At 50.1% G+C, this 19,276-nt stretch overlaps 2 long non-coding RNA genes across 2 annotated transcripts in view; one reads left to right on the top strand and one right to left on the bottom strand.

Moving 5' to 3' along the window:
* The window catches only part of LOC118896489, a 64,508-nt gene extending 57,288 nt beyond the window's left edge, over positions 1-7,220 (bottom strand). The window contains exon 1 of the long non-coding RNA XR_005020186.1: positions 7,130-7,220. This is a non-coding gene — a long non-coding RNA (uncharacterized LOC118896489). The remainder of the gene's footprint in view (positions 1-7,129) is intronic.
* LOC118896490 lies at positions 6,724-8,519 on the top strand. Its single transcript, XR_005020187.1, has 3 exons — positions 6,724-6,903; positions 7,792-7,854; positions 8,324-8,519. It is a non-coding gene; the product is annotated as an uncharacterized LOC118896490 (long non-coding RNA).
* Positions 8,520-19,276: the final 10,757 nt, after the last annotated feature.

Here is a 19,276-nt window from a genome sequence, read left to right as displayed (position 1 = left end):
AGGTCAGACCCAAGGCCAGAATCTAGAAACAGGAAGTCCCCATGCCACCACGTTCCAGCAGGATGACCAAGGGGTCTAGGGAATCTAAACGTAACTTAACATCCAGGACATAACGAAGGTATATTATTGTTATGGACTGAATGTTTGTGTCCCCCCAAAATTCATATGTTGGAGCCCTAACCCCTAATGTGATGATGTTTGGCAGTGGGGCTTTGAGGAGGTGATTAGGTTTAGATGAGGTCATGTGGGTGGGACCCCATGATGGGATTAGTACCCTCATAAGGACAGGAGAACAGACCAGAGTTTCATCTCTTTCTGTCATGGGAGGACACAGTGAGAGGTGGCTGTCCACAAGTCAGAAAGTGAGCTCTCAGGTGGGACCAGTTCAGTCAGCACCTTGATCTTGGACTTCCAGCCTCCGGAACTGCAAAAAATAAATGTCTGTGGTTTAAGTCTCCCAGTCAATGGTGGTTTGTTATAGCAGCCTGAGCAGACTAATACAGCAGTCAAGGTGGGAAGACAGAACCAATCTTATCGATCACATTATGAGACCATTGCATCATTGTTAGGCACTTGGGACTGTGGTAGGAGAGCTCTGTTTGCTCTCTTGCACAGGCCTTGTTTGGGACAGACTTTTGGCCCACCCTCCTCACCTTTGGACCCCTTGAGAAACATGGCCCTATGCTTCTCTTAGCTCTTCTTCCCAGACCATTTATTCCCTTAGAGTCCTGAAATATTTCCCCAGTGGCTTCCTAGGCTGCAGAGAAGCTGGGTGGCACCCCCGCTTATATGTTCGTAGACAATGAACAGCCTGCACTGGCTTTATGGGGCCAGGCCTCTCTTCTGAGGAATGAGTGTCTGGAGGGCCGGGCCAAGGTGTTGCATAACAGGGAGAATTGGTGGGATTTACTTAGAGGCCCAGCTCTGCTTCCAGGCCCAGCTGTGGATGTGGACATGACCCACCACTGCTCCCAAGGGTGCTGTTACAGGTTGAATTGTGCCTCCCCAAAAAGATATGTTCAAGTCCTAACCCCACAGTACCTCAGAATGTGGCTTTATTTAGAGATAGGATTTTTACAGAGGTAATTAAGGTTAAATGAGGTCATTAGGGTGAGCCCTAATCCAATATAACCAGTGCCCTTATAAAAAGGGAAGATTTGAACACAGAAATGGACATGCACAGAGGGAAGACGATGAGAAGACATAGGAAGGAGGTGGCCTCATGACTGGAGTGATGCTTCCACAAGCCAAAGATTGCTGGCAATGCCAGAAGCTAGAAGAGGCGAGGGAGGATTTTTCCATAGAACTGCTGGAGGGAGCATGGCCCTGCTGACACCTTGATATTTATTTTTCTTTTTTTTTTTTAACATCTTTATTGGAGTATAATTGCTTTACAATGGTGTGTTAGTTTCTGCTTTATAACAAAGTGAATCAGCTATACATATACATATATCCCCATATTTCCTCCCCATTGCCTCTCCCTCCCACCCTCCCTATCCCACCCCTCTAGGTGGTCACAAAGCACTGAGCTGATCTCCCTGTGCTATGCGGCTGCTTCCCACTAGCTATCTATTTTACATTTGGTAGTGTATATATGTCCATGCCACTCTCTCACTTCCTCCCAGCTTACCCTTCCCCCTCCTCGTGTCCTCAAGTCCATTCTCTACGTCTGTGTCTTTATTCCTGTCCTGCCCCTAGGTTCTTCAGAACCTTTTTTTTTTAGATTCCATATATATGCGTTAGCATACCATATTTGTTTTCCTCTTTGTGACTTACTTCACTCTGTATGACAGACTCTAGGTCCAACCACCTCACTACAAATAATTCAATTTCGTTTCTTTTTATGGCTGAGTAATATTCCACTGTATATATGTGCCACATCTTCTTTATCCATTCATCTGTCGATGCACACTTAGGTTGCTTCTATGTCCTGGCTATTGTAAATAGAGCTGCAATGAACATTGTGGTACATGACTCTTTTTGAATTATGGTTTTCTCAGGGTATATGCCCTGTAGTGGGATTGCTGGGTCATATGGTAATTCTATTTTTAGTTTTTTAAGGAACTTCCATACTGTTCTCCATAGTGACACCTTGATTTTAGATGTCTGGCCTCCAGAACTGGGAGAGAATAAATTCTTGTTTTTGCCCACCTAGTGTGTGATATTCTGTTACAACAGACTGAGGCCAACCCACATGCATGGGCTCTTCTGCCATTTCACATGATTTGTCCTGCTCCACAGCAACAGTTCTGGAAAATGTGGTCCCAGACCAGCACCATCAACATCACCTGGGACTCTGTGTGCAAAGCAAAATGCAGGCCCCACCCAAACCTACTAATTCAGAAATCAGGTGGATGGGACCAGCACCTGTCTTTTAACCAGCCCTCTGGGGAGTCTGATGTTGCTCCATTTGGAGCATCCCTGGGGGGGAGAACAAATATCAAGGAATGGGGAGTACTGAGCACCAGAGGATCGGCCTGCAATGGGTCCACTTCTCCTCCCAGCCTGCATCCCTGGACAGCCCTGGTAGGTAGGATTGTTGGCAAATGCGTGGTGGGAGAGCTCAAGGGGGTGTGAGCGCACCCCCGCAATGTGTGACCCACAATGTATCTTGGGCCCAGAAAGCTGGGGAACCCCAAGATTGAAGAACTCCTGTGATCTCCCTTGTGAGAACTAGAGAACAATCACAGCCCACAGCTGCTTTGCAGGGCAGGCAAAGTGGTGTCACAGCCAAGGACTGCCCATGCCCTTCCCAGATGATCTCTGTAGGATAAACGCCCAAAGTTCCCACAGCTCCGATGGCACACCTGGGCAGGCATCACTCCAGCTGGTGCCCAGGCCGCCATGCCTCTGTACACACTATTCCCGTCCTCTGGAGTGTGCTGTCCACACTGACTCATCCTGTAAAACCGTGCTCCCACTTCACCCTCCTAATCCTCTCCGCTCTCTCTATGCACACAGCCTTGGGTCCTCACTCTAACAGCCTCCAGCACATGGCCCATTATTGACCTTTGACACATGAGCCTCCTTCCTGCACTGCTTCCTTGTGGAACATTCCTGCATGTTCCATTGTATGGATATACCACATTTTGTTTATCCATTCATCTGTCAGTGGACATTTAAGATGTTTCCATTTGGGGGCTATTGTGAATAATGCTGCTGCAGACGTGGCTGTACAAGGTTGTAACGAAGAGTCAGACTCCTTTATTGATGTTTGATCACTGACAGCTTTTAAGCCCACCCCTAATCTCTGCTCCAGAGTAAACACCAGGTTTTTAAACCATTAAAGCTATTTCCAGCCCTTCACCATTCATGTAGCCCTCTTCTCTGTCATAACTGATATTTTACATCACAAGTCCCATTTTTTCCTCTCGCTGGGACTTACTGGAAGAACAGGGGTCTGTAAGAAAGGCTTTCTGAAACTTGAGATGATCCCGCCAACCAGTCACAGGTCAAGGCTGTGAAAGGCCATCACCCCTGGTAGTCCAGGGCAGACGCGCTACCCACAGCCCTCCACATGACCCATCACTCGGGGCCCAGGCAGCAGGCACTGAACATCCAGCCTGTGTCCCAGGCTGTGGGGAGGAGGGTGTGGACAGCTTTAGCTTGGTGACAAAAACGACTCTAAATGTCCTCTAGCTTCTTCCAACTTTAGACTGAAGAATCTGACAAGACTACATGGAGCGTGAGACCCAGTTTTTACCAAAAAAAAAGTCTTTTAATTGTGAAGATCTCGTATGAAGAGACACACACAGGAGAGCAGTCCCACAGGGCACTCAAACCCTTGGTAACCAATGGTGGGAAAAATGGGGGCAGACGGCCCTGTGAGGCCTCCTGTAGGAGCCTGGAGGGAGAGTCTCCTCCCCTACAGGCATTGCTATCGAACGTGGGGGGAGGGAGATAAATTAGGAGCTTGGGATGAACATACACACACTACTATATAAGATAGATAACCAACAAGGACATACTGTACAGCACAGGGAGCTCTACTCAGTATTCTGTAATAACCTATATGCGTAAAGAATCTGAAAAAGAATGAATATATATATGTGGGTATAACTGAATCACTTTGCTATATACCTGAAACTACCACAACATTGTAAATCAACTATACTCTAATTTAAAAAACAAAACCAAACAAACAGGAACAGAGCCAAGAGTTGCTGGGCCCCGGGATGTGCCGGACCCTGTCAAGACTAAGCCATGAAGGGCTCACAGCATCCCGGGTGCTAGCTACTATGTGTGTCTCCCTTTTAAAGGTGGGGAAACTGAGGCAGAAAAGTGTGCCCTGGCTAGAGAGAGGAGCTGGGTAGCACCCGTGTAGGACTGCAGCCAGGAGGGGGCGGGGGTGGCGGGGAGGTTCCTCCTGACATGCGGACAGCAGTCCCCACCCAAACACGTGTGTTTCCTGGGGAGGACTTGGACCCGGAGCGCCAAGAGGGATGAAGGAGAGCTCGCTCCCAAGGGACTTGGTTTTCCATTGGAGGGAACTTGTGGTTTTCTGTTTGCTTTTTAACTCATGTTTATTATTATTATTATTATTACTACTATTATTATTATTATTTTAATCTTCTGTCACCTTGCTGCTTCCCTCTGGTTATTGTTATCTTAGTACTTAGGGGCCCCGCTGGCTCCCTGGTCAGTTGGTCCGAGTGCCTTTTGTTCCCCTCTGGCCCTAGTCAGGACTGCTGGGCTGTCACCTCACCCAGGTTCTGCTGTCCCTTCCTCCAAACCCATTATAGCAACATGGGTGCCCAGCAGCCCAGGCCTGAACTTCCAAGGACACGCCCACTGTCCTCCGTCAAACCAGAGGGAGGTGACCCCCCAAGGGGTGTTCCCTGCTGAAAGGTGAACCCTTTACGAGCAGAGACCACAAAGCATAAGCATGGAAGGACCCTGGCCTTCCACCACAGAAGTAGCAATTGTGAGACAGCTTTGGGGAACGTTAGGCTGAATTTCTTTGTCTGCCATCAGCGTGGACATGGCAGATGGGAAATCCAGCCGGCTGAGGTTCTTAAACAAAAATCTGATGTCTCCTGGAGGTAAGAGAGCTTTGCAGGCAGCATGACTCTCAGGGCTGGTGGCTGCCTCTTAATGGAAAAGATAGAAGAAATAAAAAGAGTGAGGCCCAAAAAAAGATCTGTGTGGAAGCAGCTCGGCAGCTTTTCTCTATGTTTGCAGAACAATAGAAGAGGGAAGAGTTTCCATTAGAAGCAGGATTTCGGGCACACGGAAGGACTCCTTGGTCTGCGTGATGCTCTCACTGGGAAGGGAGCAGGTGCTAAACGCCGAGCTGGGCGCAGGGCTTCGGGCAGCAGTGAGGGGCTGGATGCCCGGGGCTGGGAGCTGGCCGGCCCACATCCGTCTAGACACGGGTGGCTCCAGGACGCCCCTGCTTGCAATGTTCCCAAGGTAAACCTAAACAAGCCTGGGGTTGAGGGAGGTCACGTCCAAGTCCTAACAGAAACTTGGCAGTCAGAAGACGGAGTGCTGAGCCCTGGGAACTCAGACCCCGGGATTTACACAACAAAGGGGATGTGCCCAAACCTGGCTGTCTGGTGTGTCCTTTGAAATGTAGAATTCAGGCTGCAGCCCAGAGGGCTCCAAACACCCACCCCCGCCCCCGGGCCGGCTCACTCTGGGGAGGAGACACCACCCCTCCTGGCTTCACCTTCTCCCCACCCTGATGCTGAGAGCAGTGGTCTCCGCGTGCTCTGCCCTTTGCTTTCACTAGGTCTTCCCGGAGTTGGATGACTCGAGGTACGGCTTTCCTGCCAGGTCCCGTTGCCCAGATCCCTCTGCCAGCGGCTTCCCGGAGGGGAGGGGAGTGAGGGGAGGAGAGGGTTCCCGGAAAGCCCTCAGCAGGAGGCAGGATTGGTTACAGGTATGGACCTTGCCCTGCGTGCAGCCTCTGTTCCTCCTGCACGTGGCTAATTATAGCTGTTTACTGAGTGAAGGATGGGTGTCAGGGACTGCAGGAGATGCACGGGTGGGAGAAGTAGTCCCCGGCTCTCCTGCTGTTTACACAGGAGTGGGAGAAGGGAGGAAGGCAGTGCCAGGCCGGAGATGCCTAGCTACAGAGAAGGGAGGTGTCAGCGACCACAGGGGGTCCAGAGGAGGCAAGGCAAACCCAAGCTGCCCCTGTGCCAAGGCAGACTCAAGTATTTCTTCTGAACTGACACCTCCAGGTCAGCGTTCAGGCCAATGAATTCTGCAGAACTTATTCCCAGAGGTCTTCAGAGCTTTCAGGCAGGGCTGGGGTGCCCTGAGTTCACCTGGTTTGGCAGAGACGTGCCGATGCATCAGGATGGGGGCATCAGACCTCGTGAGCCCTCACAGGATTAAAGCCACGAGGTCCCAGAGAATGCTCCCCGCCCAGCCAGGCATACACTCAATTTACCACCTCAAGGTGCCTCTGAGTGGCACGATAAGCACTGAGGAGGGGTATTCTCCCATAACACAGACAGAAACCTAGCTCAGAGTGGTCCAGGCAAAGCTCAGGGGCACACAGCCAAAGGGCTCACAGCCAGAGCCCATGATGGCTCTGCCCCAAGGAGCCACTCTCAGACCACCCTGGGATCAAGACGGAGCTCCAGAGAACACACTGGGTGGCCTGCTGGTCCCTACAAGGCTACAATCCTATGAGATAAGAAATGTTTACAGACTGGGAAACTAAGGTGTAGTGGAATTAACTGACCTGCTCTCATCACCCAGAAAAGGATGTTTAGGAGACTGGAGCCCAGGAGTCTTGGGGACCACAGTCCGCACTCTGCCCTCCCAGAAGACACAGACGTGGCCTGTAGCGGCCGGGTGGGAGACCTGGCATTTCCCCCAACAGACCCTGACACCCTTTGGCACAGACCTGTGGTTCTCAAAGCCCAGTTCCCAGACCTGCAGCATCAGGTGAGACATGTAAACCCCAGGCTCCAACCCAAATCTACTCAATCTGAGACTCTGGGGTGGGCCCAGTGGTCTGTGTGGTCGCAAGCCCTCCAAGGGCTGTGACACTCCTCCAGGTGGGAAGGGCAGGTGCCCTGGAGGAACAGTCCGTGGGGCTGGGGCAGAGCATTCCTAAAAAGGAAAGGCGCAGCCTGTGCAGGGCCCACACGGACCCCTCCCTCAGCCTTACCTTGGGCTGCAGAGAGAACGGGGCAGGGTCTGCGTCCGCCTCAGGGTGTGCGCGCCTGATGGGTCAGCACGGGTGGGAGGTGACAGAGAGAACTGAGAACTGACCTGCATGTGACCTGGCCTGGGGGCCGGGCTCCACCGTCACCTCGGCTGGGCCCTGGAGGGGAAGGACGCTGGCTCGAGGCCCCAACTAGGGATATTTGATCATCTCTGCTCTGTACTGCCCACAGGGTGGAGTGTAGGACAGACAATTCCAGGGAGGTGACCTTTCCAATTAGGCGATGAAGTCAATGCGAACTTCAAACAGGTTAAAAATAGGATTCTAAAAGTAGCTCTGTGGAAACAGGAGGTGCAGCGGGAAAGTTCCTGGTGAGGCTGGGCAGGGTATTTCCCACACAGCCTCCATGCCCAAGGAGAAAGCTGTGTCTGACCCCCAGCAGGCCACCAGATGGAGAGAAATGCAAAAAATCTGGGTGGAGTGTGAGGAGTGTTGTGATGGGGAAAGGGCCTGGGGCTTGGGGATGTGAGCCTGCCTCATTTATGTTACCTCCGGGTTCATTGATTGACTGTCCTTTAAATTCTGCATTTAGGTTTGGGTATGCTCCTGTGCGTATGAGCTAGCTAATATGTATATAAACATACATGTTCATCATTTTTTATCAGGTTTTATTTCCTGCCAGACCTTCCAGACCAGAACATCAGCTTCACCACCCCCAGACCCTCTGAGTAAGAATCTGCATGTTTCCACGTCCCTGGGCGTCTCGGGGTCCAGGAAAGTCTGAGAAGCTCTGCTCCAAGTTCCTGGAGGCCTGCCCCAAATGCCAGGGCAGGATTGAGCGTTCTGCAGGAGTCTTCCTGGGGTCAAGGTCTCAGCACACGGGGCTGCTATAGGTGAGAGGGCTTCCTGCAGCCGCAAAGGACGGCAGGTGTGAAGGCTGTTGACCGAGTGAGGTCCAGAAGTCACTCTCCCTGGACAGAGCACACTGAGAATCTGGCCCAGACACCTCCTCAGGGCTCCCGTCCACACTCGGGCAGGTGCCAAGCAGTGCTGTGTATGCCTGCCATCACCGCTGGGACGCCTGAGGTCACTGTGACCATGGGGTCTCCTCCTGCCTCCCTGCCCCTGTCCACCCAGAAAAAGTCCAGTTCCATGGGTCCCTCCACGACACTTCATAAAGCTCCTACTCTGCTCCAGGCCAGGGTCCCCACAGGGAGTGAGAATTGGTCCTGCCCTCGAGGACTTGCAGACCTGCTGGGGACAGATACACGAAGCAGGAAATGACAAAGTAACGTGGAAGCAGAGGGGCGAAGCTGGACTCAGGTGTTGCCGGCACACAGAGAAGGACCAGCCAGGTGACGGGTCCCGTGTGGACATCCGGCCAGCCTGGAGTTGGTGAGTCCATATAAAAGGGTTAAGGGTTATTTCTCTAAATCGATCTTTCTCCTTTCTTGGATTTATTAGTTTTTTAAAGTACATTTACATACAGAACAGAGCACTAATCTTAAGGGTGCAGTTTAGTCTAGACAAGAATATACGCTTGTGTCACGGCCCACACATCAATGCGTGGAACATTTTGCCACCCCAGAAATTCCCTCCAGAGATGGTCGCTATTCTGCTTCCACCACCACTGGTTGTTCTTGCATGTTCCTGACTTTCATATGAACGGACGCACATGGCGTGAGCATGCTGTGTCCCAGCACAAGGTCTGTGAGATGCACCCATGTTTGAATTTACATACATTGTCCTTGCTGTGTAGCATGTCAGCATGTGGATAAAATACACTTTATTCGGAGACTGGTGGACATTTGGGTCATTTCCAGTTTGGGACTACTATTAATAAAGCTGATGGGCAGTTTTTTTAATTTATTTTTTTTTTAATTTATTGAAGGGAAATTCACATAACATAAAACCCTCTATTTTAAAGTGAACAATTCAGTGACATTTAGTACATTCACAATGCTTTGCAATCGCTAACTTCTATTTAGTTCCAAAACATTTCCATCGCTCCAAAATGAAAGTCCTGAGCCATCAGGTAGTTTCTCCCCACTCTCCCTCACCACCAGCCCCACCTGAAGCCCCTGGCCACCACCAGTCTGCATTCCGTCTCTGTGAATTTACCTATTCTAGATGGTTCACATCAGTGGAATCATAGAATATGCGACCTTTTATGTCAGCTTCTTTCATTGAGCATCGTGCTGTCCGGGTTCATCCACGTGTTAGTGTGTCAGCACTTCACTCTTTTTACGGCCCGAGTCTATTACATAGCGTGGAATGACCACAGTTTGTGCTACAGACACTTGAGTTCATCTTTTTTTTTTTTTTGGATACAAGCGCTCATTTCTCTAGAGTACGTATCAAGGAGCTAGATGGCTGGGTCGTGGAGTGTTTGCAGCAGGTGTTTGGTTAGCCCTTACTAGACACTACCAAACAGCTTTGCCCCGAGGGGTGCACAGTTCTGGGGTCCTAAGCAATGGGGAAGGTTAGGGGTGGGTCCTGTGAGGGCTGGTTGGCCCTCATGGTCAGTGTGGACATTGTGCTCCATTATCCAAGCCTACAGGCTCCCAGGCTGGGAGCCTGTCCTCCAACCTCCTGAGCCCCACGAAACCATTACTCTCTGAAGCCCTGTCCCTTTCGGGACCCCTTGCGGGTCTTAGGAATCACCCTGAAAATTTGAACAAAGCAGCACCCGGGCCCCAGCTCAGAGGTCAGGATTGAGTTTAATGTGTGGTCAGGGCTTAGACTCCCCACCTTGCTCCAGCCTGCTGGCTGTATCCTGCAAGCATCCTTGCATTAATGCCTTCAACAGACAGCTGGTCCCGCCACCGTAAGTAGGGCGACGAAAGAGCCATCGCCAACCTCCTTGAAGAGTCAGCACGTAATTCCTCGCCCTCAGCCAGAGGCCCACCTCCCTGGCCCACTACAGGGCCCTGTCCTGGGTTACTGCCCTTCACCACAGGGCCTCGCAGCAGGAGACCGTTCACAGGGAAAAGGTGATTCAAAGTGGCCCTGCGAGGGCTGGCCAGATTCTCTCACCTCCTGCTGCATTTCCTTGGTTGTGTGTTGCTTTCTGGTGCGGCTCCAAGGCAGGTGATGGAGATGCCTGCTGCACCGCCACACAGTTAGTGCAGTGCTGCATCCGGGCCGTGGCAGCTGGCACCTGTCTGCTCAAGTAAGGGGGCACCGAGCAGGTCCTTCCTGACAAGAGCGCCTCTCTCATTGTGCAGGTTTGGGAATGCACACGCTCTTCCAATTCCTCGTATTCCCTGAGGGTCCAATTCTTGGATTTCCTTCTCAGTAGAACATATATTCCAAGGAAACAGACACACATGGTCTAATACAATACAAGGTGTTTTCTGCATGATTTCTTTGGTAGTCCTTAAGTAAATAAATCATCAGCCTCTAATGTACTTTCCACTGGGGGAGAAAATAGCTAAGTAAATACAGCACCTGCCACAGGACAGGAGGAAGACAGGGGCGTCCGGCCAAGTCACAGTCATTTATCACTGATACCCAGAAAGGTTCCCATGCTGAACAATCCCAGGGGCTGTGGCCTGCATGAAAAATCAACAGGACTTGGGTTGGTTTTTAAGGTCATTTAGAGAACTGTTTTCTCCTCCTTCTTTTATGTTTTCATGCATGTAAGACCATGCCTACACACCAAGAAAACAGAACACAAGTACAATAGAGTCTCTGGGGGCTAATTTGTCCCCTACAGAGAGGCAAAGGGTTGGACTGAGGTGGACAATTCCAGGCTGACATCACCAGTTCATTCTTCCCGAGAAGCAGCTGGGATCTGTGTTGAGAAAAGGTGTCCAACCAACATTTCCTGAGCATCTGAATGACGCACAGCAGGGAATTTGATGTTCAGGGTTTCATGGCCCAGGATCCTTACCTCCCAAGATGAAGCAAAATCAAAAGGAAAATAAATCAATTTATGAATTACTTTCTAATGGTCTAAAGGATCATTCAAGGTTGGTTTCAAAACTAGAGAGATGCCCCCTCAACACAATCTCACATTTACTGAGTACCTTCAGCCACAGACATTTTCATACCAGTCTCCTACTTCCCGGGGAAGGGGGCTTTTCTTAACAGGTTACGTGTGCAACGCAGAAGTCTGAACCATATGTCACCGATGGGACCGATAGGATGGAAAGTTAAATTACTGATAGAGAAAATTATTCTAAAATGCAATTATCAAAGGAAATATAAAGTACTTTTTAAAAAATAGCTAAAATTCATCAAATATTTTCTCTGTGTGAAGCTCTTTAAGTGCCTTACCAGCATCATGTTTGAAATAACATCTGGAAGGATGCTTTTCTTCCAGCCATCCTCAGCATCCCAACATCTCCTAAATGTCTGTGAATAACTCTGGGAGCGATGACTAGCTCTGCAGGCGTCTTTACATCTTTGTGCTACATCTTTGCTTGTAATCTCCCCTCCAGAAGATGATCACTGGCCATGTCGAAAGTGAATTAAATGACCAGAAATAGCTTTACTCCCAAGATGGATCTGTAGGGAGAGTGCAGTTTATCTGGAAGCCTTAGCAAATCAGGCTCGAGGAGGAAGAGAGAAGGGAGAGGAACTCCAGGGCAGAGACTGAAGCAGAGTCCTAAGGACCCCTCATGTGTGGGAGAAACAGGAGGGCCACAGATTTCTCCTTGAAGGGGAATCTGATGTCAACACACTTCAAACCATCGCATACCTTTAACATGAGGGGTTAAACAGGAGCCGTGGGCCTTCCTGCCTACATTTCCTGGCTTCCCCATTTGGCCTATTCCTAAGTCCCCATGAGTCTTCTCAACAGTCCTGTTGGCCATGAAATGCTGAGGATCCCTTGTGAGGAAGCAGGAGGTGTAGGTGCAGAGCTGGCTTGTTCTAGAACATTCTACCTCCCTCCACACTCTCCATCGGGGGCTCAGGCAGAACCATTCTTACCAAACTGACACTTGATAAGCACAGTCTGGGCCAGGGAGCCATGTCACTGTGGACTATGGGGACCAGACTCTGCTTTGCCAGCTGTTCTGTAATCAGGAAACCCGTGCATTAATGTGCAGTGAGGGGCACAGGGTGGCCGCCAGGAAGAAAGGAATGGTGAGGCCACCCACATGGAAAAGGGACTGCCACAGAGCTGGACCACTTACCCGTGCCATGATCTTCATCACCAGGTCACTCCTGCACTACTGACATCCTGGCACTGCCTTCCTCAGAACTTGGCCATTCCAGAAGAAGAGAGAGGCACATCTGGCTCAGTGTCTGGACCTCATTACCCCTAACATGCCTCCCATTCACTCTGGGATGAAGCTGGAGTGGGGGGGATTAAAGATGGTTCCCATTTCTTTGACACACACACCCTCCCATAGACAGGTGGTTGTCTGTGCCCCCTCCCCGGTGAATCTGGGTGGCTCTGGGTCTCCTTTGACCAATAAAGTATAGCTGACATGACAGGACATGATGCCAGGTTCTGGGCTCAGGAATTATGAAATAACTGCATTCTCTTCCCATCTCATGGGACCCTCCTGGGGAACCCTGAAGCACTATTAGGCAGCCTGCCACCCTCAGGTGCTCTGCTGAAGCCCTCTGAGCCATTGCCCTAGCCGGATCCAGCCTACAACCACCTCCACCAATGTGCCAGGTATGGGAACAAAGAGCTCGGGTGCCCAGACACCTCTTGGCCAGTAGATGACCACCAAGTTAGCTCAGCCCATGCTACCTGGAGCTGAAAAGTCACCCAGCCATGCCCTGCCAGAATCCCTGACCCAAGATAGCCATAAGATCTAACAAATTGTCTCCAGTCGCTGAGTTCTGAGGAGATGTCATCCAACAGATAACGAGCCAGAGCACAAGTGACTGTGATGTCTTCCTCACACTATTTCCAGCTCCCGTTGGACTGACCATGAAGTCCCCCTTCACCGCTTTAGAGCAGAATAGGGTCCTCCTCACAGCCCCTGGGGCAGACCCACACACCTAGTGCGCCTGGAGCTCTCTGGTGCTTGGGGTCCAGTCTTTGGGGACATAGGGAGCTACACAAGGAGGAAGGGCGGCAGCTGGGGCCAATGAGCCAACCCTCAGAGCTTTGGCAGGACACCCAGAGCTCTCCTCTCCTCCATAGAACCTCAGCATGAGGCCCGGCCATATGGAAACTCTCTCAGTCCACTAAGTAGAACCAGCCCTCCAGGCGGCCACCCAGAACGGAGTTTCTCGACCTCGGCACCATGGACCTTTGGGGTCGGGTGATGTCGTGAGGCTGCCTTTTGCACTGGAGGACACTTGGCAGCTTCCTGGCCTCCTACCAGTTGTGACGACCAGATGTGTCTCCAGCATCGCCTAATGTTCCCTGGGGACAAAATGGCCCCGGGTCCAGAACCTGTGCCCTTGAGTGTTCTGACGTGGCCAGAAAGAAACAATCCCGACTGCACTAGAACTTGCAACCCCAGCAGGCCATATGTCACTCGATTTATTCCTTCAGATGCCACCTTGGGGAACATCTGCCCTGTTTGGATCACCCGACTATTACAGATTTCCCCTTTGCATGTGGTCCTGGAGGGAGAGAGATTCCCAGTGACCGCCTTCCCCTGGGTCACAGCCAGGGCCAGGAGGGGACGTACACTCACTCACTGTGGCCTCTCTCCTTCCACCTGCACCTCTGAGCTGGGAGTGAGGACGCAGATGCAGGGAGACGAGCGTCCAGAACCCAGAGCCCCAGCCCAGGTGCCAGCATGCCCAGGCCTCTGCTCACCTGCCACCAGCCCCCAGGCAATTCTGCTTCCAGGGAGGTCGCTCCAGCTTAGGTGAGGCTCTCCCAGCACATCCCGTGGGTACTACTCCTCGTCAGGAGGCAAAAGGCAGAGAAGACCCATCCCCGGCCATTTAAATTTGTAGTGGCAATAAAAATCCTCCAACTCAACCTGAGTAGATAAAAGTTGTGAGAAATGCATCCTCCCTGCCACAAATAAAAGAGAACAACCTGTTGGCCTTCAGAATAATTCAATTGTTCAGCAAATATGTAACAACTACATCTCTCAAGCCAGGGTGATAGCCTGAAGGGATCCTAAGAGAAGGTGCATCATGAAGAAATGGGGGCCATGGGGATGCCCTGAAGGTGCCTACTTGGATGTAGATGCATGAAGTCCCAGGTGGCCTGAGTAGGAGCCGAGTGTGTTCTCTCTTGGGGGTGGGAGGAGCTGGATGGGAGTGGGCTGGGGAGGGGAAGGTGCTGAGAAAGTCCGTTCTCTCACGAATCTCCTGAGAATGAGAGAGAAGAGATGGGGAGCAGATGTGGGGCAGGCTGGGGGAAGGGAGGTGTTTGTTTAAAAGGAGACTCTTGATTATATTTAAAAGCAGTGAGAAAGACCCAGTGGTGGGGAGAGTGGGGCGTCCTGGTGAGAGGAGTCATGTTGGAGATGGAAGGGCCTGTAGACACAAGTGGATGGATAGATGGATGGATGGATGGCAAGTCTAGGTGAGTAGCTGCCCTGCAGGGTACACCCACCCGTCCCACAACTGGCCTCAGGTTCAAGCTGGTGGCTCCATCTCTACCCCTCATGTGGGGTACGGTGGCCTTTGTAGCCGTGGGGACAAAGCCCAGGATGTCTGCCCCACCTAACCACCGTGATGTACTTTACTTGCCTTTTGATGGTGGAAATAAAAACTTAGGAATATCTTTGCATCCAGTACTTCTTCATCTGAAACTCAGCGCCCCAAGCAAAGTAGCCATTGCCAAGTCCAGCCGGAGGAAGGACCACTCACCCCTTTAGTATCTGTAAAATGCGTGCCTGGGAGGAGCTACAGGAGGCATCCAGCTCAGAGCCAGAAGAAACGAACACACAGGGGACGGGCTTGTGCATGCAGGGGCTTCAACAAGAAGTTCCGGTGCCCTATGCTGAGCACAGCTGAGGGGGTGTCATGGAAGAGACTAAGGGAGTGTGAACCAGGCCCCCTACCTTATCTAGAGGGTCAGGGAAATGACACCTAAGCCACATTCCTAAAGGACGACATGGGTGGCCAGTCACAGCAGGGGCACCCACATGCCAGTCCACTCCAGCATTGGCCTTGCTGGTGTTCCCATGAAGGAAGGCCACCCAAACTTTTGTCACAGTCTCCTCTGCAGCCATCTCAGCACATCAATGTCACAAAGCTCTTAATAGCCAGACAGGATGCTTCCTGCCCAGCTCCAGGGCTATTTCCTCTCAGTCTTTTTTTATCTTAATTTCTCTTATCGCCATTGACTGCACAGAACTTGATCCCTGACTCAGGGATGCTACTGAAGGAGGAATTTTGTGAACTGTGATATCACAGCATGATAGGGTGCCATAGTTTTCTACATGCAGGTTCTCTGGACAGAGGTATATAAACTCACGCCCTCTGCTTTCATCTGAAGGTCAGTTACTACTCCAGAAATAAATACATAGCCAATTTCAAAATCCAAAATTTACTTACAAAGTGACACTTAAAATGATCTAACATAAACTGTGAAATCTCAAATAAAAATGGTGCCTTGATCAGTAACCTAAAATTGTCAAAGGATTTTTTCACAGCTTCATTTACAATATTGATTATATTCCCCTGAGACAAAAGTACATTTATTTCGTGCATTCAGGATTTAGATATAGAGCAATTCCAAGGTATAAGTTGACTGAAAATGCATTTCCACGCATATTCGAATATTTACACACTTGTGCATTGAAGTATCATCCCCAGGTATTCAATTTCTTTGCTTTTCGTAAATACAAAACTGAGATTCAAATGTATATTTTTTTATACTCCAAGTATACATTTGAGTAGTTTCCATGCTAATGAAGACAGAAGACTGAATTTGCCACGTTCAACATTCAGCACCTCCCCCTCACTCTGCACTTTATACCACTTTACAGGGCCTTATATGCCCCCCACACACACACACACCAGTCCACTGTGCAGTGGAAAGAGAGGGGCAGAGGGCATGCTGCTCACTTGACCTAAAGAAAACTCCACCTAGTCATGGTGGCAGCTCTTGCAGGGCCCTGGGCTCCCTCCTCCCCCCCCAGAGATGGCCTTGTCCTTAGTGCGCCACCTCTAGCCCAGGCAGGTCCGTCCAGAGGTGGGGCCATGCATGACACCATGCCCAGAGACACTTGGCAGTCAAGAGCCATCTGTCACAGCACCTGAGGCCATGAACCACCCAGGCACCTCCTTTTCCATGTGGAGACTTGCATGTTTAGAGGCAGAATCCAGAATTTGGGACACCTTAGTCCTCTTTCCACAGCTTTGTCATCCAGTTTCCATCTCCCCAGAAGTAACGCAGTTTCCACAGGGAGACAGTGTCAGAGGCGTTGTATTTCATCACCTTTGATTCAGTGTCGGCTGAGAAAGCCTGTTCTTTTCAAATAGCAATAGCTGAAGCAGGCGCACTCTCTCCAAGTCAGCTTTCCCAGGGCTAAAAGTTACTTGTTTTTTGCCAACAAGTATTAATACTGTTTTCCTGGTGCCATCAGGGAGTGGGAAACTGCCCCCAGGAAGCAAAGCCACGCTCCTCTCCTCCTGATCCCTAACTGCACTCCGTAATCATCCAACATGAAGAGTGTCTCGGGTTCTCCGAAGAGAAAACAGGCAATTATTTCTCCCAGTGAGCTCCTCAAAGTCATGGATGCACCTTTCAGCCCCACAAAGAGCTCAGGGCAGCCTGGGGAAGGACCAGCGAGCTCCCCAGGCCATGGTGTCATGAGAGTGATAATAATAGACATTTTTTGAGCACTTACAATATGCCAGGTGCTGGGTGCTCTTCTGTGACAACACATCACTCCCTAGAGGGGAGATGCTGTCCAGAGGAAGAGAGTCATGTAACCAAGATGCTTCCTGGAGCTGGGGTCCACTCACATGCTGCCTTACCCAGATCTCTCCGGCTCAACGTCCACTCTCCTGCCTCGCTAGAGCCCACACCCTGCAGAAAACCATGGGGAGACACAGCCATCAGGCAAAGATAGTGCCATTAAGAATAGGAAGACATCCCCACAGCTTCGGCACAAGGGGCAGTGGCAGAATGGGAGAACAAGAAGGAAACCAGGGAGGAGGGACCCTTGGGCCCCCAGAAGCTCAAGGCCAACGCCACAGAGACCAGGAGTCACCTGCTGGTGAGAGGCAGAGTCAAAAGGCACTTTGCACTGCTCTCTGGATGCCCATGGGTCCATGATCAGCTGCTGACAAGATGGCCTTATTTGAGGAGATGGATTGTATCTGCAAGCTCCCCAGTGCTGAGGACCAGAGGAAACTGCTACACACACACTCGTGAGCCAGAATCCCCCCTACCCGCAACTTGATAGATGCCCAGAGAAAGGGACTGATGGTTCCATGGTACCAGATTGAAGGCCAAAAATGACTAGCCCTAGAACCCCAGCCCCAATATCTTGTCCAGAGTATGCTCCGGGTGTAGAAAACCCCAGAACACACTCTGCTATCTTCCCCGCTGCTGTGGAGGCCGTAGCAATCATAACATTTTTCCCGGATGGGAAAGAAGGAAGCAGCAGCTGCCTGCATCTCCTGGAAACCCTGCCAAGGGCCAGATGTTGAAGCAGACTTCCCAACACAAAGTCAACCCTCCCCGGGGTGCAAATCCCAGCTTCCAACTTGGAGAATTATTAACTCTGTGTTTTGAAAAGCAGCCGCTTGCATTCAGCCCTAAAAAGCATCACAGCATGGAGCTCACAGTGTACAGACTGCTATCTTGCCAGGTCACGTGATAGACAAGAACACAATCATCAAGGTCAGAACCCATATCACAGAGCCCATAAAAGAGGGCAATTAAAGTATAAGGAAGCCTCTCTCAGAGAGGCAGGTGGTTTCAGTTTTGCTGAACCTGGGGCAGGCAGGGAGGGAACATCCAGGAAATGGATCGTTTGAGGTTGTTTATGCAATGATGCTGGGCTTATGAGTGGGTAGTAAATCTACCTCAGGTGGCTTCTTGTAAACCTTGCAGCACAAGTGTAAACAGACCAGACCAGGTGTCCAGACCCCACAATGGACACAGACATCACCCTGCCGGCCACAGGCTAGCTGATCACTTTGCTTCCAGTACCTATTGATAGCCCCCTGCCTTTTCCCTGGAACTCGAAGTGGGGTCCAGGACCAGCAGCATTGGCATCACCTGTGAGCTTATTAGGAATGCACATTCTCAGGTTCTTCCTAGACCCACTGAATGTGAGTGGGTGGCGACAGCCTACACCTACACACTAAATAAGCTCTCTAGCTATTCCAATGCCCCTGGACCTTTGAGAACCATGGATCTCTAGGCTAACTCCTGAGTCTCTGCCCCCAGAGAGTCCTTCCTTTAACCCATGCTTTCTACATACAAAGAATTACCACTATCAAACCTCAGAGGCCAAGTCATTCCCTCACTTGGATTCTGGAGGTCTTTCCATTGCCTCCTTGATAAATTCCCTCATTCCCATGGCTTTGTTGGGCCTTCACTTTTTTTTAAATTTTTATTTTACATTGGCGTATAGTTGATTAACAATGTTGTGTTAGTTTCAGGTGTAAAGCAAAGTGATTCAGTTATACATATACATGTATCTATTCTTTTCCAAATTATTTTCGCATTTAGTTAGTTTCAGGTGTAAAGCAAAGTGATTCAGTTATACATATACATGTATCTATTCTTTTTCAAATTATTTTAGCATTTAGGTTATTACAGAGTGTTGAGCAGAGTTCCCCATGCTATACAGTAGGTCCTTGTCGGTTATCTATTTTAAATATAGCAGTCCTTCACGTTTTTTTAATTGTGGTAAAATACACATAACAAAATTTACCTTCCTTACCATTTTTAAGTGTAAGTTTCAATAGTATTAAGTGCATTCACATTGCTGTGTTAAGCATAGCCGTCTTCCATCCTAGAACTCTTTTCACCTCAGAAAACTGAAAGTCTGTACGCATTTAACAATTCTCCATTCTCCTCTCCCCTCAGCCTCTGGCAACCGCCATGCTACTTTCTATCTCTATAAATTTGACTACTCTAAGTCCTTCATATGAGTGGAATCATACGGTGCATGTCTATTGTGGCTGGCTTATTTCACTTAGCATAAAGTCTTCCGGTTCATCCATGTTATAGCATGTGTCAGATTTACTTTCTTTCTGAGGTTGCATAATATTACATTGCATGTATTTACCACATTTTGTTTA

Source organism: Balaenoptera musculus, chromosome 6 (assembly GCF_009873245.2).
Source record: "Balaenoptera musculus isolate JJ_BM4_2016_0621 chromosome 6, mBalMus1.pri.v3, whole genome shotgun sequence".
Classification (NCBI taxonomy): Eukaryota; Metazoa; Chordata; class Mammalia; order Artiodactyla; family Balaenopteridae; genus Balaenoptera; species Balaenoptera musculus.
Note: the sequence above shows the minus strand (reverse complement) of the source record. Positions and strands in the feature narration are given on the sequence as shown.